Here is a 14,560-nt window from a genome sequence, read left to right as displayed (position 1 = left end):
TTTGATATACACGTGAAGCAGTGCAAATGTCTCTGTGCAGTTGCACCAGAAGAAACCGAATGTAGGCTGAATCCCACTGGACAAATCGTTGCAAATGAACCACATGTGTTTAAGTTAAAGGGCCTTTCAGTTACACATTTTACTCCACCTTCCTTTCATTTCATGCAACTTCTTCTCCCTGTCCATGGAATATACAAATGATTCTAATAGAACCTAGCAGTTTTGTTATTTCTACCTCTAAACTTTTCTCAGTTTGGAGTTGTGAATTGGAAACATTGCCCCAACATTTTATGATGATGTGTTGGAGAGCATACCCCTGAAGACCAGAGAACATGCTGAGTGTCTTAGGATGTAATGCAGAGTCCTGAGATGAGGAGGCGTGTCCGGGGCACAATGGAAGAGATAAAAAGGAGGGGCAAAGATTCAAAGTATAAAAGTCACTGGCTTCCAAAGCTGCATTAGGAGAGTTCTGAGTCCTCCCTCGAAAGCTTGATTGTTGTGAAGCTTAGAGGAGCCACCATGACCTGGAAGGTGCTGGTCCTTGTGAGTCTCCTCCAGGTTATCACCTTCTACAGCCATTCAGCCAGTGGTACCCTGGGGCTGGTGAGTAATGGCAGGGCACTGCTTTCCTTAGTACTATTGTCTCCTCTGTATGGTTTGGGAAATCAAGAACATCAACTCCTTTCCAAATGGAGCGTTATCTGCAATGATAACACCACAACCTGAAAAATGCCAATACCACAGGGTGCCATTTTTACCTCGCCATTCTGAGACCCACACCTTGGAATGAACATTGTACAACTCGGAATATAGTAGTTCCTGTCCACAGATTCTGCCAGGGAAAGCAGTACTGATGAATGCTTTCTGTACTGGAAATGTAGCCTCTCCGCCCTTGGGCCCATTTTATGAGGCATTCTCTTCACACGATTTTCCTCTTTTTACAAGCTTCCTCTCCCAGATTGGCACAGCTGCATCCTCTTTCATTCCTGAAAATATAGTTGTGTTCAACACTCTTCTTTGCTCTTGCTTATACATGGTCTTGTATATTGACTTTTTCGGCTTTTCGATGTATCGGTACTCCTGTATCTCTCATGTTCGTTGTTGTTTGCCCTACTTGTCTCCGTCTCATTTGCTGCTGACTATTAGTAAAGCGCTTTGATACCCTCTTGGGTAATGTTTGCGCTACATAAAACTCTATCAATAAGATAAATAAATCTGGCAAGATCTGTGTAGTGTAAAAGTGCGATATTTTCGCACTACTTGAAATCCCAAGTTTGAGACAAATTTCCATTTGAGCCCACATCAGGATTCCAACAGTAATTGTTAAAATACGTTTTTTTCACATAAAAAACGATGTATTCAGGTGAGTGTATTTGTGCGAGTAAATCTATTGACAGGTATAGACGAGTGGAAGAATACAGCCACCATACCAGCACCAGTTCTTAAAAATCCTTTCTTGTTTGGCTTTCCATAGTACTTTTAGAACTAAGCAGTACAAAATGTTCGCCTTCAATGTTCGCCTATAGTGTTTCCTGGGAAGTAGAATTCTGTCTGCACATTCATCCGATCAGGGCAGAGAGGGATGGGAAGTGGGTGTTTTATGAGTTGGAAAGACCTGTAAGTTTGTGTATCTTCTGTGTGGCTGTGGGTATTTACAACCTTCTGGCCAAGCAGAATCCTGACGAGCACAAATAACTCCCTTTCCAGGATGGAAAGGATACATTTGCTCATGTGATGTTTGGTGGACTGCTTCGGTAGGTTACAACTGCTGTTCGCTAAACTTTGTAACATTTTTGTCTTTCAGAAACAAACTCCCATAGCAGAAGTTTGTTTCAGAATTGGGACTATTTTTTTGCGCTTTTCTGTTTTTTATCGCCGGTGACTAACATGGAAAAAACACTCTTAGAACTTTTTTCTCAACTTCACAGTTTTGTAGTACTACAAAACAAGCTACAAAAGATACTACAAAATGTAAGATGTACGTTTTGGCAAAGCTTTGCAGTCGCTGCACATGCAAGTATATATTTTAATAGTAAATGTGGAAGGGACACAAAGTGAGTAAATGGGGGAAAGGGACAGACTTACTACTAAAGGCGATGGGATTAGGGAGGAGTAAGAGTGGTTTTGGGAGGGCCAGGAAGGGGTTAGAGAGGGATGTCACTCACACAAGAGTTAACCAACTGCATTAATCTGGAGTGAAGACCAGTAGCATACACTTTTATAAAATATTGACACTCTTAGGAGCTGATATATGAAACCCTGCATTACTTTTGCACACCGTAAAGTGGTACAGGCGTGACACAGGGCTTTCAATCTGATTTATAAAGTCCTGCAGAGCCGCCCTTTGGAGGCCTTGGGTGGCCTCATAAATCATCAGAAAGGCGACGCAGCACAAATCGCCAAATCGCCTTACTCTGCGCCCAGGAGGTGCAATTTGAAGATGCACCAGATTTACAAAGTGATCGGGAATAGTCAAATCTATATGCCACCTGAGTTAAGGTGTAACAAGGGGAAATATGTTAATTTCTCCTTGTTTACACTCTTTCCATGTGCGCTGCATTCTGCAGCACACATAGAAAGAGGAAAACCCCCCATAGGATTGTTCATGTGCAGAAAGGTGCCTCTTCATGCACAGAAAAATAATCCTGCCTGCAATGGAGGCACGGTGTCTATGTTGGTGCTAGGCTGCCAAAATGGCACCAAGGCAGGCTGAAGGACTGGGATGTAACGTATTGTTTAAATAGAGTTTATTACTGCCCTTTCACTATGGCGTAGGGCGGCACAGCAAAGCACCTTGCGGCACTGCCCTACACCATAATGCCATAAATGAGGTTCTAATGAAAGTAATAAACATACTAAAAAGTGTAACATTGCTCAAATATGTAAGTTATCTATGTTTGCAATGATGTGTTGACAAGTTTTCTGATGAAATACTGTGAACAAAAATATTGACAACAAAAATATAGAAGATCGCAATATAGTCCAATAGTGAATAAGAATATTATATTTTAACTACTATACATTATACTAAATTTAGAAATAATATAACCTTTGAAGAATACTTATATTCCCAGCCAAGAGTATTGTGGACTAAATACCGCAGTGCTACAGCCAGGGATCTCCGATTCCTGTTGGTTGCGGTAGTCCCAGGGCGGCCCGACTGCCCTGTTCATAATAAGGTGGTTGGAAGACTGCAACCCTGGCGCTTACGCGAATGTGGCAGTCTATGGATCACCAGACTTGTAATAAAGCCCTAGGAATCCTTTTTGAATTCAGGGTACAAGGACATCCTATCTATAGGTAATTGAATAATACCAATTCTTTATATGCGAACAACAAAGTCTTAATCGCCAGGACAGCTAATCCACCCAGGAACCTGATGGTTCTGTTTCTCTAATGGATGATAGGTACGTTAGTAACTAACTATAGTTAGAAAAAATATTATGGACACAGGTACAAGTTCAGTCAATGAGGAAACATCTTTTTCATGTGCATATACATATGCACATAAATTAGGTAAGAAACATATTCTGCATATGTTAACTTTATACCAGTCTACGTGTATTACTATCCCTGAGTTATTTGGCGGGTGTTTGACGATGTTGCTTTGGGGGAAGAAAGCAAGAAGGCTGTCTTTTTCAAATTCTGTGTATTTAATTTTATACCACAAACAGATAAAACAAGCATTTACAATGCAACGGTTTCGCCTTTGCAAAAGTTAGAGCTATTGGCATTGTAAATGACAACATTTTTATTTATGTGTTGGTTTTGAAAACAGATAAATAAATGGCATTGTCATTTACAATGCCAATAGCTTAATCTCTCGCAAATGCCACACACACACACACACACACACACACACACAGAGAGCCCCCCCACACAGAGCCCCCCCCACACACACAAAGAGCCCCCCCACACACACCCACACAGAGCCCCCCCACACACACAAAGAGCCCCCCACACACACCCACACAGAGCCCCCCCCACACACAGAGCCCCCCCCACACACAGAGACTCCCCACACACCCACACAGAGCCCCCGCACACACTGCGGGCCCCCCCCGACAGAGCCCCCCACACACTGCGACCCCCCCACACACTGCGAGCCCCCCACACACTGCGAGCCCCCCACACACAGCGAGCCCCACACACTGCTGCTGTTTACAAGGAGGGGCCGCATGTAAAGGTGAAGTTGGACGCAAGCGGCCCCATGGGCCGTACATTGAGTATCACGGATTTAAAGTATACTCGCAGCAAGTTAGAACGGTAGCCGGGCCATAAAGCAGCAAACCCATTACTTTCAATCAAAAAACGGGAAGTAATTATCACCGTGACCACTTCGAAATTAAGCAGTTTTTTCCGCCATGCATCTTCAGCAACAAAAACAAAAGACAATGGCACTTAACCAACAACCACCGCGCTTTTAACAATTTCACTTTTCTCACAGACTTTACCTACCTCCACTAGGCTGACCTGTGCTGAAAAGGATGCAGTTTTGTTAGTAACAAGCACCCCTACATCAGATTAAACTAATATACTTGATGCTCCACGATCAGTATTGTTGTTCAATCCACATCCTCATAAAAATAGATTAAATTTACAACGAGCATGAACTAGGTAATCAGATGTAACTAAGGCGTATGGCGTTTATGTTCAATAAACTTGTGAGACAGGGGTTGCATTGGTTTTAGATCTTAAAGGCCTTTCTTAAAATATTGACTTAAAACCAGCCTCTCTATACACTTCTATTGCATTAATATGCGTGCAATATTGTAAAGGTTTTCCAATGAACCAAAACAAAGATATTTGTAAGAATCTATTCATCAGCGAAATCTCGCCGTTTTCTCCTCTTTTGTCCTTGAGATCTTTTAGAGCTAGGGAGAGACTATAGTGGCCTCTTTTCTTCCACTAAACTAATGATTGGCCATGGATGTCTAGTAGATTTTACAGGGTTCACACTCACAAGCAGATGAAGCAATCGTAGAGACGACCCAAAGAGAATAGATTTCTAAGCCACGAATTCTACTGATGCCACGACAGGGTTCACTTGAGCTTTGGCTCGCTCATAATGTTAATTTCCCTGCCCCTTGGGATTGCCCATAAAAATCAAAATTAATTATTTCTACTGGCCTCACTCTGGAAAGATGTGCAAAACAAGCAATGGGGGGGGGGGGGGTGAGGAGCTCACGCAAACAAGCAACGAGGCGGGGAGGGGGGGTGATGAGCGCACGCACACAAGCAACGGGGGGAGGTGAGGACCTTATGCACACAAGTAACGAGGGGGGAGGGGTGAGGAGCTCATGCACACAAGCAACCAGGGGGAGGGGGTGAGGAGTGCACGCACATTAGCAACGAGGGGGGTGTGGAGCTCACGCACACAAGTAACGAGGGGGAAGGGGGGTGAGGCGCGCAAGCACACAAGGAACGAGGGGGCGGGGGGTGAGAAGCTCACGCACACAAGCAACGAGGGGGGAGGGTGAGGAGCTCACGCACACAAGCAACAAGGGGGGGAGGGGGTGAGGAGCTCATGCACACAAGCAACCAGGGGGGAGGGGGGTGAGGAGCGCATGCACATTAGCAACGGGGGAGGATGAGGAGCTCAGGCACACAAGTAACGAGGGGGGAGGGGGTGAAGAGCTCACGCACACAAGCAACCAGGGGGGAGGGGGGAGGAGCTCACGAACACAAGCAACCAGGGGGGAGGGGGTGAGGAGCGCACGCACATTAGCAACGAGGGGGATGGGGTGAGGAGCTCACACACACTGTGAGCCCCACACACTGCGAGCCCCCCACACACTGCGAGCCCCCCCACACACTGTGAGACCACCCACACACTGCGAGACCCCCCACACACTGCTGCTGTTTACAAGGAGGGGCCGCATGTAAAGGTCAAGTTGGACGCAAGCGGTCCCATTGGCCGTACATTGAGTATCATGGATTTAAAGTATACTTGCAGCAAGTTAGAACCGTAGCCGGTCCCTAAAGCAGCAAACCCATTACTTTCAATTAAAAAACGGGAAGTAATTATCACCGTGACCACTTCGAAATGAAGCAGTTTTTTCCGCCATGCATCTTCAGCAACAAAACCAAAAGACAATGGCACTTATCCAACAACCACAGCGCTTTTAACAATTTCACTTTTCTCACAGACTTTACCTACCTCCACCAGGCTGACCTGTGCTGAAAAGGATGCAGTTTTGTTAGTAACAAGCACCCCTACATCTGATTAAACTAATATACTTGATGCTCTACGATCAGTATTGTTGTTCAATCCATATCCTCATAAAAATAGATTAAATTTACAACGAGCATGAACTAGGTAATCAGATGTAACTAGGGCGGATGGCGTTTATGTTCAATAAACTTGTGAGACAGGGGTTGCATTGGTTTTAGATCTTAAAGGCACACAAGCAACGAGGGGGAGGTAAGGAGCTCATGCACACAAGCAACAAGGGGGGGAGGGGGTGAGGAGCTCACGCACACAAGCAACGAGGGGGGAGGGGGTGACGAACGCATGCACACAAGGAACGAGAGGGAAGGGGGGTGAGGAGCTCACGCACACAAGACGGAAAACAAAGACGACAGCAACGAGTTTACCTTAAATGCAAAAACAGGAGCATACATACCAGGCAAAGACAGAAAACAGACACAACAACAACGAGCCATGCAAAGACGGAAAACAAAGACGACAACAAAAAAACAAGACGGAAAGAAGCCACAGAGACTACAATCGCGCAGCCCACTTCGGCAAAAGACACTTCGAAAAAGACCAAAACATGACAAAAAAAAAAAAAACATCCGCCCACCGCCGCAATGACGTTGTTAAAGGGGCGCCCATGTATCTGCTCGGACAATGACTGGCGCATCTCTGTTCCAATGGCTAGCCTCCATTTATGGAGCTAGCCAATGGAACAGAGAGGTAGGTTAAAGCCCCATACTGAAACTCAAGATTTCGCCTGCGCGAACACTGCTGCAGTGGAGCTAGGCGAAACCTAAAAAGGATTTGGGATTCTCCGGTGTACCGGAGATCCCAGGAAGTAAGTGCTTGTAATCAAGTTGAGTGGTGGGTCCGCCGCTACAACAGAACCTCTAGCGTGTGTGCTATGGGAAACGCAGGCACTGTTTCACTTCTGTTCCAGAAGGTACACAGGAGCTTCCCAATTCTTTTTTTACATTCCTAAGGATTATGCACCATCAGGATTCAAGCAAGCCGGGCCGAAGACGGCTGAAATGCCAGAAATGCCAGAAACCGGTCCCCGGTAGCTTGTCTCCTTTCTGGTGAAGACTTGGCTTGGTAGTTTAGTCTGCCCTGTTACCATGATGCACTGGGTCAGGGACAGACTGATTTGCATATAGCCAGGTTCTGAGCTGGGATGGTGCAGTGAGATAAAAAACGGTGTTGGATCTAGCCCTGATCTCTTGACTGGGTGAGAGTATTCTTCTTAATTCAGAAACTCTGTCCATCACCACCCCTTGTTGTTTAATTATTCTGATCTGAAAGTTGTCAGCAGTGTGTTTCTGTATGCGGGACCCACCCTCATCTCTGCTTGTGCACACCTACTCTCCTGCGAGCCTCGCTCCCTTTAATCCCCTTCTGTATCCACGTTCGGATCTCCACCAATCTGGCAGGGCCCAGTGGGCTGGCCTGAAAAGACTGTGTGGGGTCGGTGTTTCGGTTGTTTTATAGTGCAGTCGGTTTTTACTTCTGAATTCCCTGATATTACTGTAAACATTGCCCAGAGCTGCCGAATTTGGAACCAATATAATCTCGGCGTCAGCTCAACATCCAGAGATTGTGGACAATCTTCCCGTGCCTAAAATAATCATGAATGTGTCCGTGTGTAATGTAACTGGGCCTCGTGTAAAGCGCTATAACAACTTTGGGTCGAGTTCGCGCTATATAAAACTACAAAAAAAAAGCTCAAACCAATGCATTCATCCAAATGTAAAAACGCAGCGCGTCTTACAAGTTCATACCCGCCCCACTATGCGAACATGGGTCACTTTTTAAAGATATCCGATCTTTTATTGTGTACCCATGTTAATTTTCAGTCCCAGTCCGACCCTGTCCTTAATCCTTATCCTAAAGCCCTACCCCCTCCTCTACCTTGAGACCTCCTCCTCCCACTCCTCCAATTTCCTGCTGCCCCTTGCCCTCCCCCACTCTGCCTGTCCCAAGTGCAGCCGCCCCTCTCCTCGCCCATGTGCATCCTTTTCACTCCTGCCCCACCCCCAGTCCATGCACCTCACCTGTGCCCACAGAGTCGCGTAGGAACGGGACCCTGGATGGGACGAGCCCGAAGAACAAGGTCAGGACAAGCAGTCCGAAGAGGCAGCCCAGCTTCACCTGCAGCAGGTAGCCAATGGCGGCGGGCAGCTGTGGGGGCGATCCAGCACAATGTCCGCTGCTGCCCGCCAGAGGGAAGCTCCTGCAGCCTCGGTTCCCGGCCGCCTGAAGCTAGTTTGCTTCGGGATCTCCCAGCCGTGCTCTGGGCTTCCCTCGCCGCCCACCTCCCGCAGCGACCGTCCAGTCCAGAGCGCAGGACCCGCCCACGCCCGCCTCCTCACCGGCCTGCCTGCAGCCGAGGGGCGGGCTACTCGCTTCTGGAGCTGCCCTGTGGGTGCACATGGCAAGATTTACCACAGAGACTGCTGCTGTGAAACTCAATTTCACGCTGACTTTCTGAAACCTGTTTCTCATCACGTGTCCTGTAAACTTTAATCACGCTCCTGATCACGCCCATGCCCGACCCAGCTTCCAGCTTTGTAGCCTTGGGTATTAGTCGCATTCTGGAAACTTTTTCTCGCTTTAGTGAGTTAGGGTCCTAGAGTGAAAAATTAAATTTATAGACAATTCCAGTGGATCTTTATTTATTCGTTGCTTTATTCAGCGCGGTATTCACGCAGAAGGTTTTCAGCCACAAAAAAAAACAAGTCTGGAACGGATTCGGGGGCGTGTTTGCGTGCTCTCCCCTTCCCATTGGCTGGAAGGTAAAATTCCAGCCAATGGAAAGAGGAGAGGGCGGGTCTTAAAAAAAGACCCAGAAACGCCCCCGAATCGCGTCAAGGCGGGCCCTGAACTGAGTGACGCTCCTCTCCTCCAATGGCTGGCCAGCATTTACGAGGCCAGCCAATGGAGAAGAGGGGCGTGTTCAGGCCCCCATACTACACACATAAGATTTTGGCTCCGCCCACTGCTTACTCAGTGCGAAGGTAGCCGAAACCTAAAAACTGTTTTAATGAGTAAGACAACCCCCCGCCGCACGCCCTCATCCCACATGGGAAGACTGTCATTAGAGTGCATGCAGTGTGTGCTCATGGTAGTGTGCAAAAGAAAGGCTCTCAAGTCAGTAGATCAAGGATAATCTCACAAGTTTACAGTTAGTGTTTGAACTTTATCAAGACAATTCACATGCCACCATCACAATTGAGAATGTTGACATAATAATGTCCGGTTATCATGCACCTACTTCATAGCTTTGAAAGCTTGCTTCTTCAATACCATAACTATTTAATCTACAGCCTTACATTCCAATTACCAATCTAATTATCTATAGCTAATGTTCAAGTTTGAAATCCCAATATTTAGCTATTTTCTATATTTCACTACGGGTGCATTTTCTGATAAACTAATTGCCCTGAGCTATCTCTGAAGCAAATGTATTGATAAATAGGACATTGGAATGTTGAGTGCGGGGGCGTGGCTTGGACGGCAATGAGAGGTGCCGAGTAAGTCCGGAGCTCCGCAGCACCCCGGGACTAAATCAAGAGAATCAGTGCGATAAAAAAGAACCACTGTGAGAACCAAACTACGCGTTCACAACCGGAACCCGCCTATCACAGGGCGGAAGGAACTATGTTATAATGGTTATTGCTTTCTTCTTTCTTTACATCTATGCTCTCTCTTCTGTTCAGTCTGCTTGGCTGGAGAATAATGTATGATGTTATGGAATGTTGGTGTGTGGACTGGTACGAGAGCGTCAGTTGGAGGATGAGAGGCTGAGTAGAGGGAGACTTCTCCTGGTGGAGCTTTACTTCTATCTTATTTACCATATTGCCATCATCTTAATAAAGGAACTACTTGGAACTTACCACCTGGTCTACAACTCGGATTTCTTACTTAGAACATTTTGGCGATGTTTGGACTCTTGAACCTACAGATTTTGAATTTTATTTGACAAGAAACATTGAAAGCACAACTACAGACTTCACTAATTGAACCTCAACTTATGAATTCCAAGCTTTAAGCATATTCGTGAGTATTCAGTACTTCTTAAAGAAACTGGCAGCCCCAGCCCCACCAGTTACCTTGATACCGGTCAGCCTCCAACCCGGGCGTGCCAGGTTTTCTTTTATTCAAGCATCAATAACTTGTAACCTACTGTTCTTTTAGTACTGCAGTGGTAAACCATAGCTGCCAAGGTTTCAGATTGCTATGTGTGACATTTTAATAATTTTAGAGTAATTATGAGTGACATTTCAATGACTATGAGTGACACTGTCTCGTGAGCAAAATTAAGCAATGAAGAGGAGGGAGACAATAATATCAGAAATTGCACACATTTGAGGAACGAGAAACTAAGTTAACTGCTGCAAAACGTAAGAAATATAAACAACTTCCATTGATCAGACTCTAGCTAAAATTATAGAAATTAGATAAAGCAGCTTGGAAGTGGTTGAAAATGTAATTGTAATCAGCTGAGTGACTCAGTCTCACTCAACAGCCACCAGTGACCTGAGCTATAACGAAACTGAAAAAACGAAACTGAAAAAACAAAGCAGAAACGTACTGTGTGAGTGACAGGGGCATAGGCAAACTCAGAATAAGTCTAGAATGGAGTGCATTTGCTAGTAAGTGTCTGGGTAGGCACGTGATTGAGATGAGCCACACTTCACACATAGAACTAGGTACGCTCTCAGGTATGTTTGTACTGTCTGTTTTTATTAGTTTAAATGGTTAAAGTTTTCTGTAGTTTAAAATGCCCTAATAAATCGAAAGTAATCAATGGCATTTATTTGAACGTCGTGAATAAACACGGCACAGTTTGTTCTATTTAATAAGAAGCTAGTGGGGTTTGATGTGCTGTGCTATCTGCCCTGACCCGGGCAGACTGAGTGTTTCTGAATAAGTGAAAGATCCGCCGTGGCCTTCATGTGCTGCTTCTTATCTCTTTTCCTCTACTTGTGAGGAAGAGTGACGCTCTGAACAAACAAGGAGGCCCAATGAGGGAGTGGGTGGGTGGCTCCTTTACCAAGCAATAAAAAAACTTTTCCAGTCGCTTCAGAGCCCCGCAACCTCTCCCAATGCTTCACCGAGGAGAGATAACCGAGGTACGGTGGAAATGAGCTGCACGTGGGGGCTCAGCCAGCATCTCAATTTCGCGCACACAGGCTCTCTCTCCCACTGACCACGACCAGTCGTACATTTGGCAATAGCAAAATGTCACTAACCTCACAGAAGAAGGGCCCTCCACCTCCAGTCTGTCCAGGCGGCCCCGGTGTCACTGACTTCACTCCGCGACGATCGGCTACAGTAAGATATTTCATGATTCAAAGGGGGCGGTAATAACAATAGCTAGCACGTGGTGCCCGAGCAGATTAAAGCCGGCGGATGGTGCCGTAGTTATAGACAGCACTACCTCTAAAGATGATGACATGCTGCGCCGCCTGCAAACTATCCAGCCGCATCGAGCGCCCAAAATAAACTGCGCGCGCTTCTGCAGTGACGTCTCACCGTGATGACATCAGCCTGCCAGTAAGAGCCGAGCCGGGGCAGTTACATTCAACCGGGATACACTGTACTAAAGCTGCGTTAGCTCAGCTGAATCCCAAGCCTGCTGGAGCTGCCACAGACTCTGTTTTAATCAGGCTTGACAGTCAGGCTTGACAGTGACAACCTCAAGTACTGATAATGCACTTAGCTTTTAAATACGCTTATTTGCGTGAAAATCCTTTAACATGCGGTAATGCGGAAATGTAACTAAAAATGCGTTAGTGTCTCACCGGATGTGTGACACTTGGCAGGGCTGGTAAACCTATTGTTTTATCCATCTTTTCCGTTCTCCTGGTGAGCTTTTATGATGATGTAGAGCCTGGTTATCTCTCTGAACCTGCTGCCTGTGGGAGCGTGGAGCTGCATCAGGATCGACATGTGCTATGTCTTTTCAGTTTCAGGTTTACTTTTCTATCCTCCTCCTAAAAGATATTTTTGGGGGAATTTTTGTTGGTGTTTTGGGACATTTTCTGTGATTTATCATTTTTTTCTTTCCTCCGTGTCTGCGCTTGTATTGCCAGTTTAACTGCCATTCCCCACATTCTCAAAATGCCTCGTGAGTCCCCGCTCGTGACCTTACCTAGAGCCTTACATCGTCATGAGGTTCTCTCCCACGCATCACTTTTCAAGCCTTCCACTGTCATGGTATTCTTCTTGACGCATAACATCCAGGAATTCTCGACTGCAGAGGGACGCTTTGCTGCCATGTCATACCGAGAGCCACCCTGCAAGAACGTCATGATGCGTGCCGCCATTTTAAGATTTGTGAAGCCTGCCTTCATGCTGTGCCAACCACGTCACTTAGAGACCTGTCTCAAACAGGGGCGCAAGCCCTTCTGGTTCCTGATGTTCTGCCAAGCGGTCACATAGGAGCATTTCTGATTGCCGTTAGGATCTTCTTTCTATGCTATTAGGTGAGAGTGTTTCAAGCTGTTATTCGACCTTCTCAGTGTTTCTTTTGACCTCTCAAGCAAGAAGTCGAACTTACATCTTTTCAATAAAACATTTTATTACCACAGAATTCTGCATCCCATAGACTACGGTGACTGTTTTCTTTTGTTAATTTCTTGTTTTTCATTCATAATGTCTTTCACTTTATTTTTTCGCAGGTCTGCTTGGCATAGTTATGATGTATACACATTTCGAGGCTCAGTTAATATTGTTACATATTTGAATGTGTTTTCTTGTTCTTCAAACGTCTAGTTTATTTTTATTACATTACAGTCTATAAATAGTGTTTATTTTGCCATCTTCTGATATATTTTGGAATTGCACTACATCAATTTAACTTGTATTTTATTCACGTGTCGAAGTGAGTGCATATGAGATTATTGCTTTGCTGTCATTTTACATGCTATAGTAGTTACTGTGTGTTCCTGTATTTCGTGTTTTCCTTGGCGCACAATGCAATTCTGGTATTTCTGACATGTTTCGCTTCAGGGTGAGCGTATCCCTGTAATTTCTTATTATATATTTGGGTGAGGGTTTCCCTGAAAATTTCCCATTTCGTTCTTGTTATTTATACGGGTGGGGTAACCCTGTAATTTACACATGTGAGTGTATCCCGTTTTGTTCTTGTTATTTACACAGGTCTGGGTATCCCTGTAATTTACAGATGAGTGTATCCTGTTTCATTTTGCTTATTTACACAGGTTAGGGTATCCCTGTAATTTACAGATGAGTGTATCCTGTTTCATTTTGCTTATTTACACAGGTTAGGGTATCCCTGTAATTTACAGATGAGTGTATCCTGTTTCATTTTGCTTATTTACACAGGTGAGGGTATCCCTGTAATTTACACAGATGAGTGTATCCCATTTCATTTTTGGTATTTTTCACGGGTGAGGGTGTTTCTGTAATTTACACATATAAGTGTACCCTGTTTCTTAGTGTATACACGGATATTTTCTTTCTGTTTTATTCTTGTTGTTTACATGGGTGAGGGTATTCCTGTAATTATCACGGGTTAGTGTATCCCATTAGTTGCTATTTATTTGGGTGTATCCCTTTATTTCTATTGGTGTCTTCGTTGTTGAGTATCAGTTGTCACGCATGTATTTTTCTTCATTCCGGTTATGGTCCTGTCAAGTTTCAGTGCTGGTTCGCTGTTAACCTCATTGCTCTTGTTTTATCCATCTTTTCTTCTATTGCCGTTGATTGGATCTTTGATGCATTGCATAGGGGAGCCTGAGACGTCTGGTTTACTTATGTTGTACGTGCGTTTCTCTTCTTCCTTCTTTTGCCTGTGACTTAGTGTGTCTTCAGGTGCGCATTTTCGTGGCACAGGTTTTGTTTTGCCTTCATTTGTGAGCAATGGGGATGGTGTGCGTGCCATTAATTTGCTTATATTTGATTTCATTATGCATTCTTTGTTGTTATATCATTGCATTGCATTTTATGTTATCCTATTATTGCATTGTATTTTATGGTATTGCATTATTGCATTTATGTTATCGCATTATTGCATTCTGTTCTTGCATTACCATTATATGTTTTATCACGTTCTGATAATACTTCTTTCCTTCTGTTTCGCTACTCCTTATTCTCTTATTCTTCTTTGTTGTGAAGAAAGAGTATATGTTTTAATGGTTATTCCTTTCTTCTGTCTTTACATCTATGCTATGTCTTCTGTTCAGTCTGCTTGGCTGGAGAATGATGTCTGATGTAATGGAATTTTGGTGTGTGGACTGGTGGGAGAGCGTCAGTTGGAGGATGAGAGGCTGAGCAGAGGGAGACTTCACCTGGTGGGGCTTTACTTCTATCTTATTTACCATCTTACAATCATCT

General features: G+C 44.9%; 1 long non-coding RNA gene across 1 annotated transcript in view; it reads left to right on the top strand.

Moving 5' to 3' along the window:
* The first annotated feature begins 475 nt into the window (after positions 1-475).
* The window catches only part of LOC147729327 (uncharacterized), a 74,550-nt gene continuing 60,465 nt past the window's right edge, over positions 476-14,560 (top strand). Inside the window, exon 1 of the long non-coding RNA XR_015309214.1 lies at positions 476-603. This is a non-coding gene — a long non-coding RNA (uncharacterized LOC147729327). The remainder of the gene's footprint in view (positions 604-14,560) is intronic.

The sequence above is a fragment of the Lissotriton vulgaris genome, chromosome 2_2 (assembly GCF_964263255.1).
Source record: "Lissotriton vulgaris chromosome 2_2, aLisVul1.2, whole genome shotgun sequence".
NCBI lineage: Eukaryota > Metazoa > Chordata > Amphibia > Caudata > Salamandridae > Lissotriton > Lissotriton vulgaris.
The sequence above is the reverse complement of the archived record's forward strand: the minus strand, read 5'-3'. Positions and strand labels throughout refer to the sequence as shown.